This window comes from Mustela nigripes, chromosome 1, assembly GCF_022355385.1.
Source record: "Mustela nigripes isolate SB6536 chromosome 1, MUSNIG.SB6536, whole genome shotgun sequence".
NCBI lineage: Eukaryota > Metazoa > Chordata > Mammalia > Carnivora > Mustelidae > Mustela > Mustela nigripes.
In genome coordinates, this window is record NC_081557.1 from 66,497,235 (window position 1) to 66,511,866 (window position 14,632).

The 14,632-nt window shown below is 41.2% G+C and overlaps 1 protein-coding gene and 1 pseudogene across 1 annotated transcript in view; one reads left to right on the forward strand and one right to left on the reverse strand.

The window, feature by feature from the left end:
- FAT3 (FAT atypical cadherin 3) overlaps positions 1 to 14,632 on the forward strand; it is a 663,645-nt gene that overhangs the window by 158,379 nt on the left and 490,634 nt on the right. The window lies entirely within an intron of this gene.
- LOC131999148 (AP-3 complex subunit sigma-1-like) lies at positions 2,275 to 6,773 on the reverse strand (annotated as a pseudogene).

A 14,632-nucleotide genomic window follows, 5' to 3' on the forward strand; every position in this document is an offset into this window, starting at 1 on the left:
GAGTAATACTCCCTTCCCATTCCTCCTCACCAGCACCGTCCCCACTATCCTCCCACACTTAAGGACAGACCGCCTTCTGTTATTTGCTCTGCGGGCTGTTTCCCGTACTTGAACTCACTCCGTCCTCGCGTTGAACTTATGAGGCAGGTGCTGTTATTATCCCAGATTTATGGGTGTGGGAACTGAAGTTTAGAGAGGTTAAATGACTTGTCCAATTGCACAGAGCTAGTAAGTAACAGAGCCAAGGCTTCAGCTCACGTCGCCTTACTCCACAGCCCTTGCTCTTTTCCTGACTGTATGATGCTGCTGAGGGCCGCATGTTTGGGCCTTCCCAGAAAAATGCCACCCCCACCTGCTCTGGGCATCCCATTTTCTCATGTGTCTTTGTTGCTAGGAGCTTTAGTGGAATATCTGCAGTATAGGATCATTTATTTTAATATACATTGTATAATACATTCTGTAACATAATGAACATATAAGACTAAGTAAATGTATTCAGTATAACAAATGTACAATATATAATACAATTTACAATATAAAACGCATAAATAATAAAATACATAATATAAAATAAAATATGTAACTATACAATAGTATATAATAGTATAGTTATGTTATTCTATATTATTATTTAATATACATAATGTGTTTTATATAACTTATGTTATACATTTGATATTATATAAAATGTCACGTTATGTTATATCATATATATTATGTTATATATGTGGAGCACCAACTATGTGCCAGACATTGTTCTAGGCACTGAATCAGACCAGTGAGCCAAATGGACAAGAGTCCTTTTCTTTGTAATATTCTAGTGGAGAAGTAGGTCATAGTCAAGATAGGTGTATTATATTATATGTTAGATGGGCTTAAGTGGTAAGCAGAAAAACAATGCAAGTAAAGGAGAAAGGAAGTGTCACCTGTGGCAGTGGATTCCAAAGAATGCCTCACTAAGAAGGTGACTTCTAGATAATGTCCTGTAGGAATTTTAGATTTATAGCTGGTGATTTTAACATGGAGAACACAAACGAGGAGCACACCTGGTTGATTGCCACAGACAAACTCAAGTCAGTACTCTGTGATTAACAAAACCACTCTGAACTAAGGCAGAAAGTAATACAAAAGACGCAATTATTATAAATGCAGATAAGTTAAACACAGAAGTCTCCCATTTAAAAGTATTTTCCAGTTAATCAAAAGTCTTAATGGGGGACACCTGGCTGGCTCAGTCGTTTAGCGTCTGCCTTCTGCTCAGGTCATGATCCCAGGATCCTGGGATCGAGCCCCGCATCAGGCTCCCTGCTCAGCGGGAAGCATGCTTCTCCCTCTCCCACTCCCCCTGCTTGTGTTCCCTCATTCGCTGTCTCTCTGTCAAATAAATAAATAAAATCTTTTAAAAAAAAGTCTTAATGTAAATGTACCCCATCTCAAATGTCCTTTAACAACTTTTTGTTGCCCTCGCTCTTACTATTTTTGTTTCCCATCTTCCTTCTGGACCCCCATTTTTCTGAGTACTGTTTTGCAGCTGTGGTACTTTTATTATCGTCAATTGTATTGTCTTTAAGCCTATTGGACTGAGCATCTTCTGTGTCAGGTGTGATGTCCTAGCTGCTGAGTGTGGAGGTTGGCCCCTTGCTCAGAGGACTTCCATTCTAATGGGGAGGATAAGGCATGTTGGTAGGAAAAGTGGAAATACATACACATCCTATATGCAAATTACTGATTATCAAGGAATTACAAAGTTGAACTGGATTCTCTTTTAGAAGTCTAGTTACCCTGGAGTTTATTTAAACAAAGAGAAAAAAATCATCATGTTTGCATGAAATACATATTTGATTCTTTAACAATTGTGACAAATAACAAGGAATTATGCCATGCTGCACTCATGATCTATACTAAACACTGGTATTTTGGATTGTATATAATTTGAAGAAATGTCTCAAATCCTTTTTGAAATACTGTAGTAGCCAATACATAGAGGCATGCCCTAGGTGGGCATAGGAATGCAGTTTAGAAAAGAGAGAGAAATATCATACTTGGAATGACTCAATTTCTTCAAAATCCCTGAGCAAGAAAAGCAACATTGAACTTTCACCCTGATTTCATACACCTTCTATATATATGTTGACTTAAATCCAAGAGCAAAAGTTAGTACTCTCCATCTCCATTTTGAGTAAACAACTTCAGGTATATTTAGATGACTTTCCCCCTGGATTTTTACCTGGGAGTGGTCTTTTCAATTTTTTTTTTTTTTTTTTTTTTTTAATTTTAAGAGGCTAGGTTTGGCACCTTTATACTGATGTCACTGGTGTTCCTATTTCTTGGGATCCTAGGAAGATTCATATTCTTTATAGCTGATACAGTAAATAAAGGCTGTAGCTCCCACTAAGCCAACCTGAGAAAAATCTTGACTGATAGAAAATAAGCCTGAGTAAACTATTTGCTTAGACTTCTCCAGTTTTTGTGTGTGTGTGTGTGTGTGTGTGTGTGTGTGCACGCATCAATTTGTGTAATAATCTCATTCATGTTGGTCTCCAGTACCATTCACCCCATCAGCATTGCCGCAAGAATACTGTGAACCTTGTCTACGTGGAAAACTCAATTTATTTCCTAGGTATTTTCAAAAACCTTTTGTAATGTTTTCAAAAACACCTTGAGTTCCAGGGACTTTAGGAAAGATTTTCAAGAAACAGAGAGGGTGGGTTTGGAGGTCAGATCTGGTTATATATGGTTAAGAGATCCATGATTCTTGGGCTTCTTGCATGATTGAATTAGATCTAAAACGCAAAGTTTACTTTCTGAAGAATCCACATAGAAGACATAATGCTGTATAATGTCTATAAATCAGTTTTTCATCAGATCCTCCAAGTAACTATCCTCCATCTGGAAATCACAAACATTTTCATCTCTCTGAGATACCACATGGATCCCTGATGATTTGCTGTGGTGTGTCTTCACTGTAGGGCAGGGAGAATTGGAGAGCATGCCTTCCCGTAGCCTTCACCTTGACGAGGACCCTTCCCTACTCCCTACCCCTTCCGCACCTGGATGCATGTGCGCACGCATTCCTGAGTGGCTGGGTTGGGACTTAAACTGTATTTTTATGAATTCTTTGGGGCACCTGGGTGGCCCAGTCAGTTATGCGTCTGAGTCTTGGTTTTGGCTCAGGTCGTGATTTCAGAGTCATGAGGTCAGCCCAGTGTTTGGGGCTCCATATGTGCTCATGCGGAGTCTTCTTGAGATTCCCTCTCCCTGTCTCTCTGCCCCTCCTGCTCATGCTCTCTCAAATAAATATATAGATCTTTAAAAAAATAATATAAAAAATCTTTGCTGATTCTTTTGGGCACAGTTAGCCCAGTGTCCTGAGTTGACAATGGAAAAAGGTGCGATTTACTGAGTTAACTGGCTTTTCCATGACCCACAGCTGATGCAGGGAGCCTTGAACTCAGGACTTGTAAGCATGAGTTCATTCTGCTCTGCTCAGATCTGTATTAATTCAGAAGATGTTTCAGAAGTTTTGGGGTTTGGCTGCCTTTTTTTTTTTTTTGATGTTTTTGGTTGTCATCATTAACCATATTTATTTACTGAAAGGTATGATTACTGGATGGGCTGTAAGAAACATCACTTTTTACTAGAATAGCTGATGTCAGAGTTGACTATGTGCGCATTTTATACATGGGAGCTTTTTAGATGACCATCCTTTACAGCGTTTTACAATTATTTTAAATTCTGTTGTTCACTGACCTAAAAACATCATACCTCACATTTGAAGCAAAGATGAAAGAGCACTTTGTAAAATCCCACATCCTCTGTTTTTAGTCACAGAACTCTTTAAATTAAGTCATTAGCATATGCAAACAACACTCCTTTTCCCAAAGTGGTATTTCTACTCTGCAATTATTATGTTGTTTTGGGTAAGATAAATAAACCCTACATTAAAACATTAGACACTGAAATGAGAAACAGTAGCACTGCCATTATAAAATATTAGGGAGCTGTTAAAAACATGAGCAAATTACAAACCATCTCCCTGGGGCTCCTGGAAGGCAGGTTGAGCCAAGTGATACCCCCTGGTACTCTCCTCTCCAAGTGTGAACTCTAGGATGTTAGAAATTCTCTGCTGGGAATGACGGGCCAGGCCACTTAGGCAGGGCTGGCTAGGAAAAAGAGGCTTCTGCATTCATTTGTTCTTTTCAAAACAGTGCACTTTCTCCAGCTGTGAGGTCATATTTCCAGTTGTTTCATAAACTTAAATTGTTTGCTTTGTCTGATACTGTTCCAGTCAGTTCTGTTTTCAGGCAGACAGATCTACATTGGGGAAGAAACTCGTGTAGGGAACACAGATGTGGGGTTGGCTTTTGGGCAAACAGCAAATCATTCTGGGGGCCTCAGATGCTAATGGAACATGCAGAGCTTGGTAACCAGGTTTGAGTAGATGACTTGAAGATTTCTCTCTGTTGAAGGGAAGTATTTCCTAGTTGGCACATGGGTTTCTAATAAAGAGGCTGAAAACACCAGCCTTGCTGTGTTTGGCTTCTTACCAGAAGGTGAATAAAGATCAGCAGTTTTCTCTCTCTCTCAGATGGATCCTAGAATCATTTTGGATAGGCAGGTGTGTTTTTGTCCACTTGGGTGTTTGTTGTTATTGTTTTCTGTCTTTTAGTGTTTCTCAGTTGCTCTGAGTTGGCAACTCTTGAACAGACATATGAACCCCAAATAATTGTCCTGAGAAATTCAGAAATTACTGAGCAAGAGGCTATTGGATTTCCATAAGTAAGCAAATATATCCTAAGAGCTCATGGGTGAAAATTGCTTTTTATTTAATGAGTCATTTTTATTGGAAGGTAATGATTATGTCCAGGCCATAAATACAGTATAAATTCCCTTCAGTGGACATTAAAAAGATGACTTTCAATTGGAAGCTGCTCTAAAGGCTTCAGAATATTGAGGTTACAAAATTTCAAACCTGTGCATTCTCTACCCTATGAATGTGAGGAAATGGATGAAACCCAGCAAGAGCTTGCATGCAGGAACAGATGTTTATGACTGTGCACCAGCAACTTGGAGAGAACATATGATGGTGTAATGGTTAAGAGTTTTAAAAGGATCTTCTCATGTGTCATCTTATTTTATGGTTATGGGCACCCTCTGAGTGATCTGCCCTCTCCCTTATTTTGTAAATGAGAAAAGAGGCACAGGGGGCTTTAAGGATTTGCCCCAATATGTCATCTTTCCAACATATCAGACTGCTTCTTCTTGGGTTTATGAGTGTGTAATTTTTCCAAGTAGCAATTTGAGCAACATGTCTTCAAAGTCTGAATATATTTTTCTTTCAGGAATATTCGTCCAGGAACAAGAGTTATTGCTGGCGGTCAAACTTACTTGTTATACAGGATGATTTTTAAAAATTCAGCTGTGTTCCATGTACAGCTGGGAAATAAAAACCGTGGTCCAGTTATTTGAAATCACATTTAGGCTATGCATTCTGCATTCTGTCTGTATTAAGATTCTATACAGATGCTCAGAGAGCAGATGATAGACCTTTTCTAGCTGACATTCATGCTACCAAACTATCTAACTGTTTCCAATTCCCTGGTTTGTTATAATTGCTTCGCATGCCTCGGATGTGGGTGTATATAGGTCTTGCCATGTACACCCTGGCGATACTTTATCTTTGCTCAGTGTTATCGGCATATTTGTCTTACTCCTTCTGCTTGATTGTAGGCTCCTTGAAGGCAGGATTTATTTCTGTAAGTAAATATGCACCCTTGTGTCCCTTGTCTTTTTGGGGCCAGAGTTTGGCATAGGATCACTGCTCAGTAGGATCATAGGATCATAGTGATCATAGGATCACTGCTCACTTTTGAAAGGAGGAAGAGAAGGAAGGTCTGGCTGTTTATATCGCAAATGCCACTCTCTATCTCTGTCCCATTCCTTTCTAGAAGTTGGATTTGATGGAGGCATGTTTCCTGCCCATCGTCTTCACCTCTGAGCATGTGGAGATTTGTTCCATAACCTTCTTTGTTCTTCTGTGGTTCAAAGCTTTGAATAATGTATATGTAGACAAAGGAAATTGAGACACAGATGATCTGCAAGGAGCTTTTGTCAAATACCAGAGTTTGAGGTTTATTTTTTTCCAGGCCATTTAAGGTAATGACAAAAATAATGATAATAGCTTACATTTAAAAAATATATTTGATTTTCAATAATTTCAGTACTTCTCAGAGTAAAGTACCTTAAGTCTTCTTTTTTCCTGCCCTAACAGCCAATAAAATGTCCGCAGAGCTGCCTGTCACTTTCTTATAAATGCAGTCATCTCGGATTTCCAGTGCATTCTTATTATTTTAAAGACTTACTTATTTATTTTAGAGGGAGAGAGAGGGAGATAATCCCCAATCAGACTCCCTGCTGAGCACAGAATCCAAAACCAGGGCTCGATCTCACAACCCCTGAGATCATGACCTGAGCTAAAACCAAGAATCGTTTTAACCAACTGAACCACCCAGGAGTCCCCTCCAGTACTCTTTTAACACCTGGCTTGTTCTTCTCTTACACTGTGTTTAATGCTCTCCTGGTCCATTCTTAGGCTGACTCTTTATATTTCTATTTTCTGATGGACTTTGTCCTCAACATAATTTTTTAAAAATTATCTTTCTTCTCTAGCTTTCAATCAAGTCCTATAAACCTCTTACTGTCAAGTTCAGCTCACCAAGCAGCTCGTCCCCCAGGTGCTGCCTCCCTGATCCTGTTTGGAACTTTGGGTCCATTTCAGGCAAAAGTTTTCCATATAATGTGTTCTGTTCAATTTTGAATGTGCCAAGGACCTCAGACTTCACTCCTCTCATAAAGATATGAATATATTAATCTTCAGGTCCTTCAATTTCTATTTTATATACATTGACCTCTTTTGGTATTTCTTTGCAAAAGTACTTCAGTATTTTCCTAAGTTCTTTGGCCTTGTCACTTCCCTACTGCCTTCCCATCCATGTGTTTTCAGTAGGCAACACTGTTTTGAAACATTCTTTATATAATAAACATTTCTAAACATACTTTAGAAACATTCCATCTTTAGGGCTTCTGGGTGGCTCAGTTGGTTATATTTCTGACTCTTGATTCTGGCTCAGGTCATGATCTCAGGGTCATGAGATCGAGCCCCACATTGGGTTCCACGCTCAGCATGGAGTCTGTGTGAGATTCTCTCTCTGCTCCTTCCCCTGTTGCACTCTCTTTAAAATAAATAGAATTTTTTAAAAGATTTATTAGAGAGAGAGAGAGATCACAAGTAGACAGAGCAGCAGGCAAAGAGAGAGAGGGAAGCAGGCTCCCTGCTGAGGAGAGAGCCCGATGCGGGGCTCGATCCCAGGACCCTGAGATCATGATCTGAGCTGAAGGTAGAGGCTTAACCCACTGAGCCCCCCAGGTGCCCTTAAAATAAATAGAATCTTAGCAAAATACATTCTATCTTCTCTTTCATTCAGTCATCTTCTTCACTAAGGAATAGTTTTAAAGCTTGCTCCACCATTGATTAATTTATATTAAATGAGTTATTTTGTATACAGCACAGAGCACAATGTTTCTATTCCTTATATATTTATTTCAGCTTCCTTACTGCAAAAGGAACCTAACAGGTATTACTGATGATTGCTCAGACCTGCCCCTATACTATCAGACATTCATAAATGTAAACACAAAGCATTCAGTTATCCAGCATTTCTGCATGACTTCATTTTTCTTCTGGCAGACAGCACACACTACTTTTGATGGAGTTACTCTGTCTGTGGGGGGCCGGGGGCAGGAAAAGGGTCCCTGTGAGCAGGGAATCATCTCTTTTGTATGTATCAGGCAGTTCTAAGACTATGTGGTGGTAATCCAGACCAAGGGGGATTATCTGGTCTTTGCCTTTGTCAAAATCACTTTGCTGGACTGTAGATGAGGAAAAACCTTAGAACTTTGGACGAGTACTCTTTATTTTCTGATAGCTGGGAAACCTTATGAATAAATAAGAGAAAGATTTACAGGTCAACTCTTGTCTTTGGTGTCCACATCGTTCATATTCAGGGCCAGAATCTTCACTGATGTGCTCAAAATATCCTAAGTACTATTGAAAAAATATCAATCTTTTTTCATTTAGTTTCAAACTTCACATTTGTTACTGTTTCAGAATTGTTAAAATGACCAGAACAGAGTCTTTGGAGTATAAAAATATGGGCTTCTTAGTTCTATCCATATGAGGAAGAAACTCAATGAGAATCAGACCAGGTTCTGGAAGACCGATGTCTTAGCATGGGGCTGTAAAGTTAGGTTAGGCCTGCTTGGGGCAGGGGCCGGCTAGGTCATTAACTGGAAGAACATTTAGAGGAAGTAACTGTGAGAGAGACACGATGGCTAGTGTTATCGCTTGATGATGTCATTGGGTTGGAATTCCATCATGTAATTAGAATCGCGTGTGTGTGTGTGTGTGTGTGTGTGTTTAAAAAAGCTGGTTACAGGCAAGGTTCTGTTCTCACGATAAGTGATGTTAAATTTTAAAACTGGGATTATGTGTAGGAAATGTTAAATTTGAAAGCAAGTGTGAATGCACCTGTCACATAGAGTGTCTCATCTTCAAAATCCTTGTTTGTGGTTAACCTTTGATATTTACAGTGCATCTTCTCATGGGTGGAGTGAACAGTCTGGGGCTGGTCCATGAACATTCCACTTGCTCTGTGGCGCTCAGTGTTTGGTCCTTCATCGGTCTGTGTGTCTCTCGTCATTCTCTTCCAGCCAGACTTGGCTGTCTGCTTGATTTGCCATTTCCTTTGAGCGCCCCAAAGGAAATCATGTTGTATATGCTCTCTCATGTAGGGTACTGCCCATGTGACCTTCCCAGCTACCCTGTGCTGTGAGGCATAATTATTCCCACTTCAAGACAAGGAGACACAGCATAATTTAGCTCTGTCCATAGAGCTGAGACCAAACCCAGATCCCTTCACCTTTAGGCCAACTTTATTATTATTATTATTATTTTAATTTTAGATTTTATTTATCCGAAACAGAGAGACAAAGCAAGAGAGGGAACACAAGCAAGGAGAATTGGGAGCGGGAGAAGCAAGCTTCCAGCAGAGCAGGGAGCCTGATGCGGAGCTCAATCCCAGGACCCTGGGATCATGACCTGAGCCGAATGTAGCAGCTTAACACCTGAGCCACCCAAGCGCCCCGGGCCAACTCTGTTTTGAGGGAGAACCTCTTGGCGGTGCCCCAGTCTTTGGTTTAGCAGCTAGAATTCTTCTGTAGTTGGGAAGGATACGGAGTCTTCTTTTCACGAGTGGGTGCTGTAGCACAGAGTCCCGCTGCATGCCCCCCTGCCCCTAACTGATCTCTTGCTGTCAGTGAGCTGCTGAGGGGATGCTATCCTTAGGGCAACACTCGAATTGTTCCTTTTTGTTTTCTTTTGTGTTATTGAAGTGAAATTCACATAGCCAGTTAAAAGTGCTCAGTTCAGGGGCATTTAGTACGCTCACAACTGTACATTTGACATTGTGAATGTACTACTACACATTTACCCCCTCTGTCGAGTTCTGAGCTCCCCAATCCCCATTCTCCCCAGCACCTGGCAATTACCAGTCTAGTTTCTATCTCCTGTTTTTGCTTTTTATAAGCATAGAGGACAGCCACAGTAAAGAATGGGATGCAACGTGATTCAATTACCCCAATGTTAAAAGAGAAGGTGTTAAGGACTGGGGCTTCTTTTTATGTTATCATAAATCCAGGAGGTGAGTTTCAAGAATAAAACCACATCTTGATTTATCTTCCCTTTTGTAATAAAAGAAAGATGTTAATTTTCTAAAGCACCTTTGATCTGACTTTTAAGAAGTAAAACCCTATATTTTTGTAAACCCATATATTTTTGTTCAAGCAAATAGGCAGCTAGCGGAAAGATAATTAATTGATGATTTTTTTTTTCCATTTTAATTGTAAATTTCTTTTGGTGAATCCTAGTGACAGTCTGGGAAATTTATGGATTAATCTCCCATTTTAAGTATCCTGTTCCATTTTTTTTCCCCAACGGAAATATTTTTGAAACATTGATTGTTCATTATGGGATGATGAGTGTAGCAGGCATTATAAAGAGAAGGGAAGAAACAGGAGAGGCTGTCTTTTTTCTTAAACACTGGAGTTCGTGTCCTCTCGGCAGACTTGATGCTTTATGAGTATTTGTTGCTTCTTCATTGTAGTATTAGTTACATTCAGAGGACCAGATCTCATAGAATGCCAAAATATCAAGGAGAAAATTGAACTTTTGGCTCAAATCAATTGAAAATTATGTAAGGAGACAGGAGACTCCACAAAAACATGTCATGTGAAGGAGCAGGAGCCGGTTTTTCCTTTGATTCCAGATTTTAATATCAACTTCTAGTATTTAATAATAAAAGACAAGGCTTCACATGTATTTTTAATGTCCTCAAGTTTGAAAGTTGCATGAGTCTTAAACTGGCCCTTACAAGTGGGTTTCAGAGCTGATTAAAAAATAAACAAATCACTAGAACTCTGTGTGGAGGGTCAGCAGGAGTATCATTTTTAGGAATAAGCAATATTTACATTGTTCTTTGTTCACTATTTTCTTCAATTTTCATTTGGGAAATCCGGTTGGTATAAAAATGACAAAGCTCATGTAGTTTCCTGCTCAGGTGTTCTCTCCCAGAAGGGCAACTTTCCTTTCTGGAGGGGAGACCATTGTGAGTTCCTGACCCACAGCGGGGACCCTGAAGGGTTGAACTGCTACTTTCCTCCATTCTACCTTAATATCACTTGGCTTTAATCCCTCTGCCACCACCCAGATACCTGTCAACCTCCAGCTTGAATTTATTTCAAGAGTAACTTCTTGGTCTTTTCCATTTTAAAACAACAACAGCAACAAAGTACTTTCTGGAGGGTTTTTTCCTTCTTCAGGTTCTGCTAATGTCCAGATAACCACAGTCTGACGGATTTTTTTGTGTGTATATCCAGAAGGATGTTCAACGGACACACCAAATTATAGGTCTGGACCTTCTATTTCAAGTGACTATTCTGGTTTGGCGTTTCTTAGAGCGGTCTGCCATGACTCAGCAGGTATGCGGGGGCTGGGGGACAAGCATTTGCATTTGAAACTCTGATACAGGTGATGTACCCACCACATGTTTATAAACACCATGTGCGCCCTACTGAAGTCATTTTGGACCTAGCTTCGCTAGAATGGGTTGGATGGGTATGGGTGGGTTGGATGAGTGGGCTCAGTGGGTTAAGCCTCTGCCTTCAGCCCGGGTCATGATCTCAGGGTTCTGGAATCGAGCCCCGCATGGGGGGGGGGGGATGGTCTCTGCTCAGCAGGGAGCCTGCTTCTGCCTCTCTCTCTCTCCCTGCCTGCCTCTGTGCTTGCTTGGGATCTCTCTCTCTCTCTGCCAAATAAATAAATAAAATCTTAAAAAAAAAAAAAATTTGGTGAGATGTTCATGACCTAATCCCAGTCATTAGGAAAAATGTTGACAGATATAAGACTGAATTCAGAGCCCTGAGGCAAGCCACTGGAGACTTCTCTCCAGGTTGACACTGCCTTGTGTGTACTGAAATTCAATCAGTTTTAAACCCCCTTTTCCTGGCTTGTCATTCAGCCCACACTTCCCCTATCTCGTCCTCTGGGACCTCATGAGAGATTTTATCAAATGCCTTGCTGACAGCCAGGTAGGCTGGATCTACAGAATTCCCCCAATCTACCAGTTTAGCAAGCACATTTTTAAAAAGGAAAGGAGACAAGAGAAGGGAAAATGAAATGTTTAAAGAGGAGAAGAAAAATAGGATTAATTTAGCAAGCTATCCCTTGTCCTGTTGATCCAAACATGCAGATTCGAACCAGAAATTTGTTTTGGGTGTTTCATCTGGAACACACTCAGAGGGTAAAACACTTCCCAGGCCTTGCTGTGGCCTGACACATGCACATGCGTTTTACAGAGAGGATCCCCTTCCTCACAGGAGCCCGTGCAGATCTAAGTGGGACAGGTCATTATGGCCACCCTCCCTCTGTGTGTGACAGCAGGTCGGGGTGGGCCTCTTTAACCCCTGCAGCCCTAATTCTTGGGAAGGGTACAGAGATGGGCAGTTTCCTGTAAAAATCTCAGAATACTTCGAACTGGCCATCCCTCACTTTCTTACCGGAATGGTCTCTCCTCTCGTTATTGCTATATGGCCCTGATGTTTAAAAAGAAGAACGGCCCTGGATCAGGGAGGAAACATGTAGACGGTTGCTGCCTGAAAAAGAAAGAGAAAACCCTGCAGCATATTTGAAGGACAAAATTCTATTTCTCACAGAGTTTATTCCTAGAAAAAGGAAAGAGGGGAGTGGGAATACGTGTGTCTCGGAACTCTGACCATGAAACCGCAGCCAGGAGCTTTGACTCACAACTGGCTTAAACTCTTCCTCCCCCAGCCCCAACCCCTCAACATGGTGATTCATTGTAAAAAATCTGAAGGACGCTGGATTTCAGCATGCCAAAGCTGGAGTCCCAGGCATCTGGGAGACCGTGCACCGCGGTCATCCCTCAAAAACTGAGGCTTCAAAAGCACTACCCATCTGATGTATAGGTTTTTTTGTTTTAAAGTGGGGAAAGCAAATTAATGATATTCAAAAGGAATTTCAAGCAGCCTCCTCAGCGCAGTGGAGCTGCTTACAGATGTGCTGATGTGGGAAAACCAGCGTCGGCTTTGTCTGGAAGAAGGAATTGGGGGGCGGGGGGATCCTCTTCTCTAGCTAATTAAAACGAACTTATCTGTAAATTTAGTTATTCATAAAGCTGGCTTCCACTGGGCTGCCGTTTCTCTAATAGGCTGGGAAGGCTGGGCTTCTGTAAATGTGGGTCAACCATGTGATGGAATGACCCAGATTCCTGCAGACACCCGGAAGATGGAGCAGAGAGAGGAGCTGCCCGCTCCAGGCTGCACAGCCCCGTGTGGGGTGCACCCGGCGCCTACGCCATGCATGTGCTCATGGCCCAGCTGGACCCAGAACGTTTTCCCTTGGAAATCATGTTGTAGCTTCCTACTAAGGCAGCAGCACCAACTAGCAGGTCTTCTGTTTATTCTTGATCACGTCTCCTTCTAAGTTCATGGAGAGATCTTGTAAGCATTTAAATTATGGGAGCGTCTTTATTGGCTGTGGCTGTAGCTAGGAGAGCTGGCAGCACGGGGAGGGGGCTCGTGTCCCCGAGTGTCCATCAGTGGAGTGTCTGGAAGTGGACTCACGCTGATTTTAGACAGCTCATCGCATTAGCATTTTATGATCTCTCTGCACATTTTCTCTATAATGCAGCAACTGTTTTCACTGCACGGTCAGCCAAATTTTGTCTTATAAATTAGGTTCAAGATTGCATGCCTCGATGTGAAAAAACTAGAAAACATGAATAAGCGAAAAAAAAAAAGGAAAATTTAAAAGTGAGAAAAGAAAACTCATTCTTATGGCTACTGCTCAGAGATAAACATTCTCATTATTTTGAGGCAATGAGCAAGAAGATAGTTTTGTTTAGCCGTTAAAAGATCGAGCTCTGCACCAGGTGTTGTACGGAAGTGTTGAATCACTCTGTTGTACAGCTGAAAGTAGTATCACACTGTATGTTAACTCACTGGAATTCAAATAGAAACTTTTTTTAAAAAGAGGGGAGTTCTGGAACCAGCCACTGGGATTGAAATCCAGGCTTTGCTGCTTCTCAGCTTTGGGATCGGGGAATTAATTGATGTCTCTGTATCTCAGTTTCTTCTTTGATACAATAAGGATGTCTTCCTCAGGAAAATGCCCTGATACACTTGAAAGGCTTTGAGCATAGAGAACATTGAATAGTGCTGGAGGAGATACTGAATGAACTCTTATGTAGAATATTTCCCATGCAGTACAAAGTTGTTTGCTTGTGTATCTGGTCCCTAGTTGATTGCCCACCCCAGCACTAAAAACATCACGGAGTGTGCCTCAACCTGGTGTGTGCCCAATGCATACTGTGTAAGTGTTATTTTTACTGACTGGCACGCTTCTAGTTTCATTAGGTATTTGTTAAATGAGTGCATGTCAGTCACTGCCCTTGGGTAGTTTAAACTTGAGAGAGAAGAAAGGGGAGATTTGTGAAACAAATAAATTGTGATCCGCTTGGTATCCAGTTTGAGGGGAAAGCTGTCTGGGGGCTGTTTTGTCTGGGAGGTTTCCTTGTTGTGTTCAGTGGATTAAACTGCTCCCATTACAGCCTGATTGTTAGATCAGGAACCAGATCGGGAACCAATGCATCCCATCACAGAGTGGGAAAATTGTTCATTCAGCCTTTTCCTCTTTTAAGAAACATTTCCCGAGCGCTTACTGAGTGGAAAGAACTATGTCAGGTTCATCAGATCCAAAGTCATTGGCAAAGGACACAGTCTTGTTAGGAGACCTGTGATTCAAAGGGGAATTGTAATGTAGTATGGTGTATGCTGTTAGCCAGCAGTGGGAGGATGTGTGTGCGCACATGCAAACACACACGTGTTGTATGTGTGTGTGTGTGTGTTGGAGGGAGGGGTATCAGGCCATTTTTTCCTAAGAAGACCCTGTTGGGGCCAAGTCCCAGCCAAGGACTAAGTTTTAGCTTCATGTGTTAGA